The sequence below is a fragment of the Chenopodium album genome, chromosome 13, assembly GCF_948465745.1.
Source record: "Chenopodium album chromosome 13, dcCheAlbu1.1, whole genome shotgun sequence".
Lineage (NCBI taxonomy): Eukaryota > Viridiplantae > Streptophyta > Magnoliopsida > Caryophyllales > Amaranthaceae > Chenopodium > Chenopodium album.
This window is the reverse complement of record NC_137846.1, coordinates 21491565-21506814: the sequence shown is the minus strand read 5'-3', so window position 1 is coordinate 21506814 and position 15250 is coordinate 21491565. Positions and strand designations below refer to the sequence as shown.

The following is a 15250-nucleotide window of genomic DNA, read 5'->3' as shown; positions in this document are numbered from 1 at the left end:
CATTGACCTTTACTGTGTCACAATATTTCTCGAACTCTTTTAAGTGTTCATGGGGACTCTCAAATTTCGCACCCGAGAATTGTTTCCTCTCTATCAAAGCAATCAAATTGGGCTTGATTTCGAAATTGTTGTCTTGAGTAGTAGGAGTTAAGATCCCACTTTGTGCTCTAAAGGCTTCGGGAGCCCCAAGATGACTCAAAGGTGTATTTTCTCCCATTTTAGGACCTTCTTCACTCTCGAACTTATATGTTGAAAAGGGTTGATTTCCAGACTCGATGATGAGTTAGGGCTATCTAAATCTTCACTTGAGGGTGAAGAGGGTGGAGTATCTTCTAATTCTCTTACTCCTCTCGTCGAGGTGTGAGAATTTCTACTCCTTGCTCTCGCTTCTCTTCGAAGTAGGGACAAAGACCTCTCTAGCTCTCGATCGACGGGAATCAAAGACCTTGAGCGGGTTCGTCCTCTGTTCATACAACAAAGCTAAGAATAACGTAAGCACTGACAAGTAACAAAAGTAGCAAACACTAACAAATAAAAGGTGAGATTGTCTCAAACAAGCAATGAAATAGCAATGGAAGTCGTCTCCCCGGCAACGGCGCCAATTTGACAAAGGAATAATCGCGTCGTTAGACAACTACACCTAAATCAAATACAATTTATAACACTCTACTTATCCTAATACAAGTATATGGCAAGAAGAGGGGTCGAACCAAATGGAGAAGCACATAAACACCGCATTCATCACTAGACTTTAAGCTATCTCGGGACAAAGGACAGGAATGACTAAGAGATTAAACTAAAGGTAAAACGAGTTAAAATCAATATAATTAAACACCAAGGGAAATGGGTAGATGTAGATGCCGCTTGATCATGCAATAACATAAAAGCAAATCAATAGTGAACTAAACATGCGTGAAGATCGAAATAAGGTCCAATCTAACCGCCTTCCGAGGTTAATCGGTTTCTCCTAACATAGCCTCTATGTTTCCACACTAGAACCATATACTGGGAGGTGCAATCAAAGAACAATCGATAGTAATGAACCTTAACTAAGTCAACTTCCGTTCCTTGTTAGAAAAGATTCACCTTTAATCAACCAACAATGTGCACTTGCAAGAAGATTAAAGAATATCAAGCATGCAAAGATTTTAATCACAATTAACTTAATCCCAATATTATAAACATGAACAATCAGCAACTACGCCATCCCCACACCCTTGGCTAAGTGACTACTCACAAATCATGTTGAAAACAATATCAATCACCAAATCAATAAGCATCAACATGATCAATAAGCAAAGAAGGAAAATCAAAGTAAACAAAAAAAATTAAATGCAAAGGTAAAGAGAAAGAGTAAGAGATTGCTCGTTAATTGAAGTTGAACATCTACAAAAGATTAAACAAGCTTCTTCTTCAAAATCCAAGTTCATCAATGAAGAAATCTACACTTTCTCTCTCTACCAAATGAAGACTAATAGTGTTTCTCTCTCTAGATTAAGCTAAAAAGGAATGCAGAAAATTAAAACTAAGTTAATCTAATTTCTCCTCCAAACGTTCTCAAAAACAGGACTTATATAGTCCGTACACAGCTAGCTGAAGTAAGGGAGCGGTCCGACCGAACACTGGGCAGGTTCGATCGGACTACAGGGTAGGTTCGGCCAAACCATGGGTAGGTTCGGTCGAACTCCCCTAATCCTGGTCTGGTCGAACTTCTGAGGTTCGACCACTCTCTGTAAAATAGCCAAAATGCAGCTTGACTCTGCCTCTGCGTTCGACCGGAAAGTGGAGCAAGTTCGGCCACACCCTGGTTCGACCGCACCTTCAGGGGGTTCGGCCGAACCTCTCCTTAACCTTGCTTATCTTCAGCTTTCCTTGAACTTTTGGCTTCCTCCTCTTAAAGACCCCAGTTCCTACAAAGAATAATCATGGAAATCAAAGTAAAGAGTAGGAAAAAGGGCAAAATCTAGGAAAGAAGATGCATAAAGGGAAAGGGAACTAAGTGCAAAGAAAAGGATGCAAACAAGCCGCAAATGTGGGAAAATGACCATCAAAATGAACCTTAATCGTGGCATAAATGCCACTCATCAATGACCCGTCACCCAGGTCCGCGCCCAGCTCCACATGGCGTGCTTCCATGTGCGCTGCCACATGGCGTGTTGCCACGTGCGCTGCCACGTGGCGCCCTTCTATTTGGCGCGCTTCCCTAGCATTTCGCGTGGATAGGGTTTTTACTTGTTATTTGAACCATTTTCCCGTCACGCTAATTCCTAAATTTTGGCTCGACTTTTGAGATTCGATTCCAACGCTCTAAGCTCGGAATCTGACGTCTTTATTCATAATACTCGAGTGACTCAATAATTCCTTTTGGATTAATTCGTCGTATCGGATTGTTAGTTGCTTGGGTGTGACCTGAAGGGTTCAGTCAAGATTAAGCTATAATATTAATTATACATTAATATTACTAATCGGAAGCGGCCTCCAACTAGGCATTCCCATCACTTGACCTCACTGAATAATTAGCTTTCTAATAATTCCGAACTCTCTATCGGAATAACACACTTGTTCGAAGGACACCATTCCTATCAATCTCCTACTTGTCCTTCCAGACAAGTGCGGTTTTTAAGTATAGCTTATTTCCTATGTCACTTAATATCTATTCATGAACTATAAGGTAAGATTATTCGTCATCCTTATTACGTCCAGAAGTGTTTCTCGAAATCCAAGTTCGACTGTCAATAAGCAGATGATTTCTAAAAATAAATCTGAACACGACCATGCATTTTCACAGTCTCGCTCTTCGAGAGGCCTTGTAAACAACACAAACATGTTCCCTATTGATAATAGGGGACATTCCCAATCTTGTACTGTCAGCTTCTCTTACTAAGAGGACCTAGCCGCCCGAGTGTTGCTGTTGTAATCCCCATGTACGGCAGACGTTTGAAAAACATCAAAGCGGATTAGTACTGAAACAAGAGAACTCACAATACTCATGGTCGAGGAAAGAGGTTCCAATAGCCATAATGAGAAGTGTACTTATGTCAATTTTGAAATCTCTTAAAGTATTCGCATAGGTCAATCCGGTATGGTTCTAAACCAATACCCGTGAAAATGATTTGTGACAATTATGTCCTTGTAGCACAAGAAACAGTGCTATAAATCAAACTACACACTTGTTTTGGTTCTTTTTGTCCCTCGGGAGAATTACAACTCGAACACTGGTTTGGTGATGCCTGTACTTGCAAAATAACGGAGACTCCGGGTGGTTGGAGCTCCGCCTTCGACGATCAAGTTAGAACGTGTTGGAGAATACAAAAAGGTGCGGAAAAGTAGAGTGAGATCTTCTCGGATTCCGAGATCAGGTGTTTTCTCTGATGTAAAAGAATGTAGGGTTGTTGTAATAAATATATCTGTCCCATAAATGGGGGAAATCTCCCTATGTATAGGGTCATTGGAAAAGTGCCCTTTCTTAGGTCATTCTGACCTAATTTGGTAGGCTGCGCCGTAATACGGCTTTCTCGGGATTTGGGCAAAAAAGGCAGCCTTTTCTCCCATTTGTTTGGAGTGACACGTTTCATTAGGTGAGAGATCCATTTGGGCCTCCCGAAAGCTGACACATGTCAGCTTCTGATAGGGCCACGTGTCTTGGGTAATTTTACCCAAAACAACACTAATCTCAAGTGGTCATTAATCGTCCATTACTTAAATGACCTTGATTAAGGATAATTTTCAATTTCAATATTCAATATTCACTTAATAGGTGTTTCTATATCCAAGACTGGTCTTGATATACTATTTTGAATGTTCTCAAAATCGAATGGACTCATAATTTAATTCTAAACCACAATTAAATAGTTTTATGGAATAATTAGTAATAATTTTATTCCACTATGAAACTTTACATCGTTTCATCTTATGATAAATGGTTTTCCGAACTGTTTTTAAGAGTAATACTCTTTATAGAACATTTATAGAAATCACACCCATATTTAATATGCTTGATTTCTTTCGTGCAATTGTGAATGTTGTCGTTCACTTATTGCTTAGGTTTAGTTTGATTACTTTGCAAATCCTAGCATCTTAATTATCGATCACTTTCATAATAAGATGATAAGATTTGAGAGTGTCATGGATTATATGTGATTTAGGATTTATTGTCCAAGTGATGGCTCCCACTCATTTTCATGATCTGAGATCTTCAACGTGACAACCTACAATCATTAACGTTCAACAATGAACTTTCCATTGAATAGCTTTCTTACTATTGCCTTTAAGGCAACAACAATTATTCTCAACATATATTTCATTAAACTTCCTTATGGTGCTTTGCTTGAATTTTATTCTAAATGGGTCAATGGAAAGTCTACTTTGGATTATGATCTACTTCCCATCCCTTTTACTTATCCTAGTACTTTGGATGTTCTTGATCATAATCTAACGATCCATGATTAGATTTATTTTGATTAGTACTTTATTCTTCTTATGCTCTAAACATGTAAATTGTGTGACGACTCCACGGCATACATGATGGTTTCAATTGCAGAATTATTCTCAATTTTATTCCATTCATGTGTCCTTTTAGCTTATCTGGTTTCACCGAGTCTTGCTAAACTTTTTGCTATGTGATACGATTGAAAGTCTCTACTAGAGTCTTTCTTGTTTGACTTAGTAAATACTTAGTTCAAACAGTTACTTATTTTTATACATATGGGTCGAAAGCCTTTCAAAGTCCTTCAATTCATGTTTATCACAATAAATTCCTTTACTCGTTCAAACATTTTATTGAGTCTATATAATAGATCTTAATTCCCAATATGTACTAAGTGTCGCCTTTAGCTTGGTCCATTGTCTAAAGTACTTTCAAATTTAAGCATTTAGCATTTGATAATTAATTTACAATAGAGTTCGTAAACTTCTTGTTGGACCTTACAAGATTGACTCTTGCTCCCACTAAACTTCTTATCCATAAGTATTTCTATGTTTCTCCATAAGTCAATCCTTTTATTAACTTTAAGAGAAAACACGTCCCAATTCCTTTATGCAATGCTTCCTTCAATCCCATAATGGATTTCTTGAGCTTGCTTTCAAATCTAGCATTATTTGGATTTTCAAAACCCTTAGACTATTTTCATAGTCTTTTCCAAAATCCTATTTTAGGAAAGTGGTTTTGGTATCTATTTTGCCATATTTCATATGCGCAATTTTGCTAGAATAATCATGAAAAGACTTGAGCATTCCGATTGGTGAATATGTTTTTATTAAAATCAACTCCGTGAATTTAATTATATCCTTTTCAACCAATCTAGCTATGTATGCATATACATTTCTACATTTGTTAGTTTTCTCCTTGAAAACTTATTTGCGATTGATGGGTCTTTCACCCTTCATGCAATTTAATCAAGTTTTAAACATGATTTTCAAACATGGAGTCCATTTCTCATTTTATGGCCTCTAACCATTATTCGGAATTCGGATTTGTCGTAGCTATCTTACAAGGCATTATTCCCTTACAATCTAATAGTATGCTTGTAAGTCTTAGATTTATTTCTATTTAGAAATTTATAGGATTCAATCCAAGCCTTTGGTGAATTCTATACCTATACGGGGTAATTGCATTAAACACTGAGTTTCAAGGCACTTTCAAAACCCTTTGATTATGTTGATCTTACTCTATCATTTTTGATGTTTTTGGAGTAATGAATTCTCTTTTAAGGCACTTGTAAAGTCCTTTTGAGTTTTCTTGATCAATCATTCTCATGAAGCCCTTTTGAGTCTTCCTAGATTCTCAGTTATAGTTTGTTTCTAAGCTCGATGGTCATCGAGTTCATTTTTCTCCCACTTGTCGTTTTGGAAATGTGTTACTTTCTAGAAAGACACCACATAGAGCAACAAACATTATGTTCTTTAGGTTGTGGAGGTAATGCTCGTAGTCTCACTTGAATGCTTACAAAGAGACATGTATATTATCTTTTGGTAAAAGTTCGTTGTGAAACAAACAGTTAGCTCCCACTTGAGCTATCTTAGCCTTTAATGAGCCATTAAGCTCCCACTAAGCCACCTAGCTCTCGCTAAGCCGGTGAGCTCCCACTGAGTCACTAAGCTCCCACTGAGCCAGTGAGCTCCCACAAAGGCTAAGAGTTTTAGATATATGCTTGAAAGGACGTTTAGAAGTTATTTCTACCCATAGCTGAATATGGCATCCTTTCTTAGCTTCGAAATTTTATTTAGTGTAACATTTGTCATTTGTGCAAATCTTTAAGAACTTTATAGGAAGGGATGTGATCCATCATCGTTCGAGTCATTTTTAAATAACATCGAGGTCTCCGTGAAGACATACTATGATCACTGCGGAGTTATTTATGAAAATTTCCATTCATAACTTTGAGATAGTCACGCTTGGCTCAAGCAAACATCGCTCGATCTAATCTAGACTTTTTGATATCTTGTAAAGTCGATTCTGTTTTTCATTGAAATCTTGAGCTACTTAAGGTAAATTTTTGTTCACATTTGATGAATATAGCCATATTCTTTAAAATTCTTAGTGAAACGTTGAAGTAATTGAATCCTCTTTAGCTTTCGGAGTCAATTGTCTATACCAAGAACAATAGCTCTTTACTTTGTCGGTTTCAACAAGTAAGACTTGCTTGTCTTAGAACGATTCCGTATCGATCAACTGTCAAGAGCTTATACAGCCTTGAGTACGTTCTTGCTAATGTGACATTGCTAAAGATGTTCTGAACACAAATCATGCCCATGACTTGAACTTTGTGAGTTGATCATGTTAGAGAAATGTTTGTTTATAATCAAGCATTCTTGACTCAGGGCTTAGATAACCATGCAGTTCAAATAAATTCGCAACTGTTGCTCTTTATATTGAATGTGAGTCTTTCCGTGTGTTAACGGATTGTTTGCTGATTATGGAACATAACAATAACCATTATTTGTTCCAGCGTTAGTTTTTAAAAGGTCTTTAAACAAAGCATTTGATCTTATAACTAATGTAGCACTTCTTGCTTCATTCTAAGCTTGTAAGTCAATAACTTAGCTTTACTTCAATAGTTTGAGGTCACTTTCAAAGTGGAACACTCAAGCAGCATCCAATACTTGTGAAGATAATCACTTGCTAAGTTAACTATAATAACATGAACTCTTTAGTAGAAATGGAATTTTATTCCTTTTCCTTGTTCCTTTTTTCCTATATTTCTTATTAATACATCATCTCACAACCTTTAAGAACCGTTTCGTTAAGTGTTTTGACTTATATACTTGTTAGGCATAATTAAGCATCCGTATAACAAAGTTCCATCTTTTCCTTTAATTCGTACTTGAATTAATACATCAATGAGCTGTACTCACTAGTGTATAAAGAGAAAAGATATGTTGGTTGTCAAGCATTGACAATTTGAGTTTGTAAGTCAATACTTCATGTTTATCAAAACTTACTAGTATTTTGAAACATGATGTCCAACCGTCCTTACGGACTTAGTTTATAAAAGTCATTTATGAGAATTGTATTTTAGAAATGCCTTTCCTTTCTTTAAGAACTATTCTCCAAGATTTCCTTTATCAATCATTGAAAACAGTATAATTTAATTTAGGATTCTACAAATATAAGTGCAAAATATAACCATTTATCAAGAAAATAACACAATAAGTTTGAAATTTGAAAGCATTCGTGCAAACTTTCAATCTTATTAAGCGTCTTATCCACGCATTAAATTTGTCCCCATTTGGTGAGAATAAAGTGATTCCAAGATCCAGAGAATCAATGAGTGATTAAGAATGCTTTAGCTTGTCTTAACACTTATTACTCTAAGGTAAGCAACTCTTTGCTAATGGCTCCAAGCCACTCTTGGTTAGATAAATCGTCGCATCTAATGCTCTCTCAACAACTTATCCACTTTGCCACGACATGTTAGGACTCCATCACTCATATCGTTGAGTATAACCAAAACCAACATGTATGTGATGTCTTGCTTTGGCAAATCAATCAAGATACCTTACGTTCCTAGGAATAATAGTGATGCTTTGCTTTGGCGTAGCCCATCACTACACACATTAGGTCGGTAAGTGTTGTTTTGGAATGGCAAGTTTTACTCAATATTATAGGGACCTAGGGTTTCTATGTTGGTTGATTTAAGTGAAATTAATTAATCATCACAACATTCGAAATCCTAAACATACATCTAACATATTATTCATACATATAAGCATAAATTTATATCAAAAACATAACTAAATGATGCATTTGGCAACTAGCATGACCCCTTGATTCTTCAAGTCTTCAAGGGTCTTCTCTTGAAACTTCATGGCTTCGTCTCCCAAGAACTCCGTCTTCAAGACTTAACCAAAATAATGCAAATACTAGTATCTACGATTAGGATTAATCTAAATATTAAGGTACAAAAATACTCAACGCTTCGAAGACCGTATTTAGATTTACAAAAATACATGACGGAACGCAGTCCGTATTTTCTATCCTAATCGGGCCCCACTAGTTGTCATTTTATAAAACCTGTGAGAGAATATACATTCCATTCAACCATTCACTGTATGTGAATGACCCATGCATTTTACAACCATGCATTTTACAACGATAAATAAGTAATAATGCATAAACACGCATAAACTAGTAACTAATTTAGGTGGTTAATCCGATTAACGCGCCTAATTAAAACTAGTCAAAGTTGTTTAACCAATTATGTGATTATGTGCAATTTAAAAATTGATGCTCCCACTAAATTCCACATCCAACTTAATTAATCCAATTAATTAAGCCGGTAAACCCAAAATTTTGCCAAAATAAAATTTTACAAGTGCCGCTCAAAACCTGTGGCCCACCCTCCAAAATTTAATTAAAATAAATAAACATAATTAAAATAATTAAAATTGACAAAGACGCAAAATACATGGCCCATTCCTTTCGTGTGCCTAGCACCCAGAAACATGGCTTGGTTTGCTAGGCACCAAGCCTCGGCAGGGGGGTGTGAGGTTGCTGCTCGCATTGGCCTTGCTGTTGTGCTGGGCTCATGCTGCCTAGCAGCCATACCCGCACAGCCCTCGCGCACCCCCGCCTACACGCATACAAGCATCGCACCACACTCTCTCGCACACATAGGCTGCCACACCAAGCTGCTGCCCCATGCGCACACCACGCACGCACACAACACTCGAGGTGCCCAGCAGCCTCATGTGGGCTGCGCTAGCAGCCCGGCTGGCCGAGAGCTTGCTTGGGGCTCTTAGGCCTCGAGTTATATGCTCGTGCCTCGGAAAATTTTTCGATTTGTCGTGTGACATTTTTAATCAATTCTAAATTAATTCTAGAATCAATTTATTGAGAAAAAATGAAAATTATAACAAGTCCAACTTAATAAATTCATTCAAGTGCATAAACCAAATTAATTCCAAGAACTATTCTTTAATAAAATTTGGTTCAACTTGATGCAACAAAAATGAAGGGCTACTTTCACTATTAGTTTAACCAACATAAATTAATCATGAGATAGACAAAATTAAAAGGGAGTTGGAATAATGAACATAAACATTTAAAGAAAAATTCCAACTTTAACTTGTGAATCCTGGAAAAATTATATCTTCAAATATGAAGATTAATGAAAATTCTATCTCTAGTTTGAAACTTTATGATTCCAATCATCTTAATAAATGATTAAATCAAAAAGTTCAATAAACATACATGGAATTTAGTAGCACAAAGTTCCAATCACTTAAAATAATTAAAGATTGAATCTTTAGTACTTAAGAGCCTCGAGATACAAACTTTTCACACTTAAAGCTATTTATTTGCAAATATGTGGAAATTTGAGCCAACTATTAAGCACCAATTACTACTAAGTAATTATTCTCAAAAGTGGTCTAAAATTGCAGAAGCATAAAGGAAAGAACCAAATGCATAATCACAATTAATATGCCATTAAGATTCAAGGTTTAAAAGATTTAAAATTTTTCGTCAAAACGAAAAATCCCTCGAAACAGGAATTTCTGGGCAGAATTTGGCTTTTTCGCATCCCTAAAAGATTCAGAATGTTTCCAGAATATCGATTCCACCCAAAATTCACTAGTCTTGGGGAGCCAAAATTCTAAATAAAACGAGATTAAAATAAATAAAATCGAGCTATTAATCTAATTAGCAACAACAACCATAAAATTAAATCCATTTTAAACACCTTGAAAATTTTAGTTACAAAAATAAATGAGCAAGGCTCCGATACCGCTGTTGGGTTTCGGTAAGTCTAACTCACCGCGGAACAAAACCTGACCCCAAGACTCGCTCACAATTAATATAACTAAATGACATAAATAACATCAAAGAGAGAAAAGAGTATCTTACCCTTGTCTCGTGCTTCGCTCACACCCCGGAGCTCTTACTTGAAAAGCCAAGTCTTGCAAGTGCAGAGACCTCCAACGATATCCACCCGAAACTCGACTCGATCAATCTCTTACTCGGAGTTCAGCCAAGTCGGACCAAAACACTACTCGAGATTTATTTGAACTTAAAGGTTTTCTCTCAAGTGGAGATGCCTTTTTGAGTTTCTACTCAAGTGAACAATGCCAAGGTATCCCTTGGCTATTTATAAGGAGTGCTTCCTTGTGAATTCCTCTCATCTTTCAATGTGGGACTTTTTCTCAAAAAGATCCCACATGGAAAAAATGTTGAATTTAATTCCTAGTTAAATAAACCAAGGAATCACTAAGTAACAAGTGTCACATGGTTAGGTGAGGACCACTTCCTCACTTTCTCCCCAAGGCAATTCACATCAATTATGAGCTAAACATGTGGAACCCAACCTTGAGCCCCACGATTGGTTCGATTGGTCCTCCACCCTTCGACCCGCGTCCATGACCTGTCACCTGTGTCCGCGCCCCGCTGCAACATGGCACTGCCAACGTGGCACGATGCCACTTGGCGTTGCCACGTGCGCTGCCACATGGCGTGCTTCCATATGCGCTACCACGTATGTTGCCACATGGCGTGCAGCCACGAGCGCTACCACTTGGCGTGTTGCCATGTGCGCTGCCACATGGCACGCTTCTATTTGGCGCGCTTCCCTAGCCTTTCGCGTGGCTAGGGTTTTTACTTATTACTTGAATCATTTTCCCGTCACGCTAATTCCTAAATTTTGGCTCAACTATTGAGATTCGGTTCTGACGCTCTAAACTCGGAATCCGACGTCTTTGTTCATAATACTCGAGTGACTCATTAATTCTTTTCGGATTGATTTGTCGTATCGGATCGTTAGTTGCTTGGGTGTGACCTGAAGGGTTCAGACAAGTTAAGCTGTAATATTAATAATGGATTAATATTACTGATCGGAAGTGGCCTCCAACTAGGCATTCCGATCACTTGACCTCGCTGAATAATTAGCTTTACAATAATTTCGAACCCTCTATCGGAATAATACACTTGTTAGAAGGACACCATTCCTATCAGACGTGTGCTCGACAGTGAAAGATACGCATTTCTAACTCTCTTATCTGTTTAAGTAACGCTAGTTTGCAGGTATCAGCGTTGCTAAGAATGATTTAGGATCCCAGAACGTTCTGAATAATTCTCCGTCCCTGTCGCTACTTTGACTTTTGTTTCAAAACTTATGTTACTCCAAACTCAGTCAAAGTGGGGGCCTCTTTAGACACCTGATTGTGTCCCACCAAAAACCAAACCTAGTGATGAGTAATTTTCACGTCATTGAATATCGAACAAGGTGAAATGTTGAAGAGTCTCGTTCTTTCTTCTGTTTTCAATTCTGTTTTTAAAAAAATCATTCATTTCGTAGCCTATTTATGAAAAACGACCAATCCAGTTTCGTTTGGTCTATGATATGGGTCCAATAATTATGTGGTTGTATGAGGCTTGAAAAGAGCTTTCCAACGATATATTATAAGCCCAATTATGAGGTATAACGAGGAAGTTATGACAAAAATACTAAACTGGGTCCTAAATGAGTTTTGTGGGTGAACCAATGATCATGTGGAGGGTCCATTAATTTGAATTATATTCCTAAAGTTATTAGGCTTTATTCTAGTCTTCTAGAATCTTCTAGAAATTTATTTTGAGTTCTAATGGGATTAGGATTATTTATTATAATTATATTTGATTTTAGAATAAAACAAGTGTTTAAGAAAGATTAAATCTTGTTAAATTAAAGATAAGTACGGACTCCAAGTAACCTAAATTGATTAGGAGAAGGACTCCGTACGAAATTTTCATCATAAGACAACCATCGTGCCGCGATGGCCTTATCGCCACGCGAATGGAGCCAGTTTTACTCTGAGTCTGATTCTGCCTCTTTTCTACCGTTTACGGTCGATTTTTCTCTATAAATCGGGTCAAATTTCCCCGTTTTTAACCATCAAAAATCATCTTCTCTTTCTCTCTCTAAGCTAGAAGCTTATTCTTTTTCTCTCTAAGCCTTTCTACAGCCTTTACAAAATACATCATCCCTCATTCACAAGACTTAGATACACCTAGCCAAGCTCGAAGTTGCCTTAGACCTCGACGTGAAAGGTTAATAGTTCTGAGGGTTTGGTCCCAAATCTAATTTCAATTATCATTATTCTTATTATTTGATTTTATATTTTTCATTGAAGTTACTAACGTGTGTATTCTCTTAATAGAAAGAGGTACGAGATTTCAAAGTGAGTAATTTAATCTCTCTATTTTTCTAGAAATCATGTCTAGATTGTTTTATTAATTTCTAGTATCATGTTAGGAATAAAGCTTTGATCTTTATTGTTTAGTGACATTCTAGGTTTTGTTATTAATCATTTAAGTACCAAACCTAGGATCTTGCAAATATTATTATGCTTTGATGAGATTATTATGATGATGATTTGTTGCATCAATGTTATTATGTTGCTTGATATTATTGCTATTGCTTGATCATGCCCTCTCTTGCAGGTTTAAAGGGAACTTGGTACTAGAAATCACGCTTAATAAGTCAATTAATAATTTGATTTTAGGCTAATATGATTTTAATTCAAGTGATAGCCAATAATATATTTGTTTGTGCATTAATATTCAACCAACATTGATTAAACAGGTTTAGGATTAATATATTGATTGTATGTTAATTGGGAAGCGCACATGAATATGAGAAGAACAAAGTAGATGTCTATTTAGGGCAAGTTCAATCTCTTTTAGGTTGAATTTGTACCTTCATCCCCGAATATCCAGTCATGGTTCAGGACCACTATGGAGTTAGCGATCTCTGTGATCGTGAAGGGGTGTAACCTTCACGTCGTGGACGGTTTACAAGGTCCTAAAACTTGTTGGCGATTCTTTTGCTCTAGCTTCCTTCCCTTTTGACGCCACCATGTTTAAGTGCATGATCACAGTGGGGTTCAAGTTTGGGATGCTTGAAATATTCCCTATAGTCACTCATAAGTTTAGCAAGTGACGCAAATAGTTAAAAAGAAGTTGCTCAAAATAGTTATTTTCGTCGCTCCTAAGAGCGACGCAAATGATTTAAATGTCATTTACGCTGCGAACTGTTGCGTCACTCATAGAGGCTACAAAAATACACTATAATTAAGCGACGAAAATGAGCATTTCACTACTAGTGGGTCAAATATAAAGTCGCATAACTCCCCCCCCCCCATATGTTCATACTAAAGGTACATACGTTCCAAGAGTTTTGGTGTGTAATCTCTTTCACTTTACATTGCTTTACATATTATTAGACTTGGTGATGACTCTCAAACCATAGCACAGTCAATCATTATAACTCATTCAAACAATTCAACATACCAATTTAATTCTTGAATAATTAGTGACCACATAATTTTAATGTTGAACCCTTTTTAAAACTATCTCGATGTAAAAACACATTAAGTGCACAAAGCACCACAAATCCTATCCCTCGGTGTATAAACACCTTAAGTGCACGAGGCACCACAATATAGTTTATCCCTGTGTACTAAGACACATGATAGCTCAATTCCAATGCTTAAAAGCACCAATAAAAATTATATGAATCATAATAAAATTCCATTTTTTATATTCCAAACCAAATTAAACATTTAGTTTAATTAAACATGCTCTCAATCATGCCAATAATAAAAGTGTAGTTCATATACAACATGCCAACATAATCAATTCCAATCACCAATCCATCATAAATAATCCATACTTCACAATTTATTCACTAACATCAATCCATACAACAATTCCAATCAATACCTATCATGATACTACCTTGGAATTTATTTATAAAAGCCTAGCATGCTTCTATATACTCAAATAATTACCAAGTACGCGAACATACCTTGAATATGATCTCAAAATAGCCACGGCTACACAAAATCACTCACTTGGAAACCTCCTACAACCCAAAATTACACAGAACATTAATACCTATTCAATATAAATTTCTAGCAATATGTACACTCTTTAAATCACTTGTAAACCCTCTAAAAGAAGTTGAAAATTAATTTAAAACCCTTATTTATATTCCCAATTAATGGGTAATTAAAAATCCTTTCAAGAAACATCATTATGACCTTTATACAAAAATTTACACTTTTTATAAACATGTTAAATTTCTGTAATTGTGTTTTAAAACACCTATATTAATAGTTTCAATCACCCACAATTAAATTCCATCAATATACTTTAATTTAGAAACCTAAGTTTTTCAATTTGGGGCTTTTTAGTTCAAAAACTAAATATGAAATTTATACACATAATTATTATAATCAAACATCATAAAAATCATCACACAACCCAAAAATAATAATTAAATTAAGACTAGATAAATTTTTTTTATTCGAAGGCCGCACACCTGACACCACAACAGGGTTGTTGCCGCGCGCCCGCTAGTGGTGCCGCTGCTGCTTGCGTGTGCTGGTGGCAGTGGCCAGTCGGTGGGTGGCTGTGGTGGTGGCCAACCACGCGTGGTGGTGTGCCAAAATAAAAGGGGAGGGGGAAAATTAAGGGGAAAGAAAAATAAGATGAGAGAGAGGGGGTTACCTTTGGGTATTCTCCACCTTGGGCAAGGTTAATATGGCCATGTGATGGGTATTTATACCCCCTCTCTAAACCCTCCTAAACTTTGATTTCCCTTTCTACTCTTAATGTTCTCTTCTCCTATTTTGTTTTTTTTTTTTTTTTTGGTAAATAAGGAATTTTATTACCAAAGAGAAAACAGTTACAACTTACAGAAAAGCTAAGCTGCAACCCCCAAAACTACACATGCCCAAAGGCAAATAACCACCCCAAAGCCCCAAACTGAACTAG

At 36.6% G+C, this 15250-nt stretch overlaps 1 pseudogene; it reads right to left on the bottom strand.

Annotated features, from left to right (window-relative positions):
* Positions 1-15250, bottom strand: part of LOC145575372 (uncharacterized) — a 290973-nt pseudogene that overhangs the window by 49923 nt on the left and 225800 nt on the right.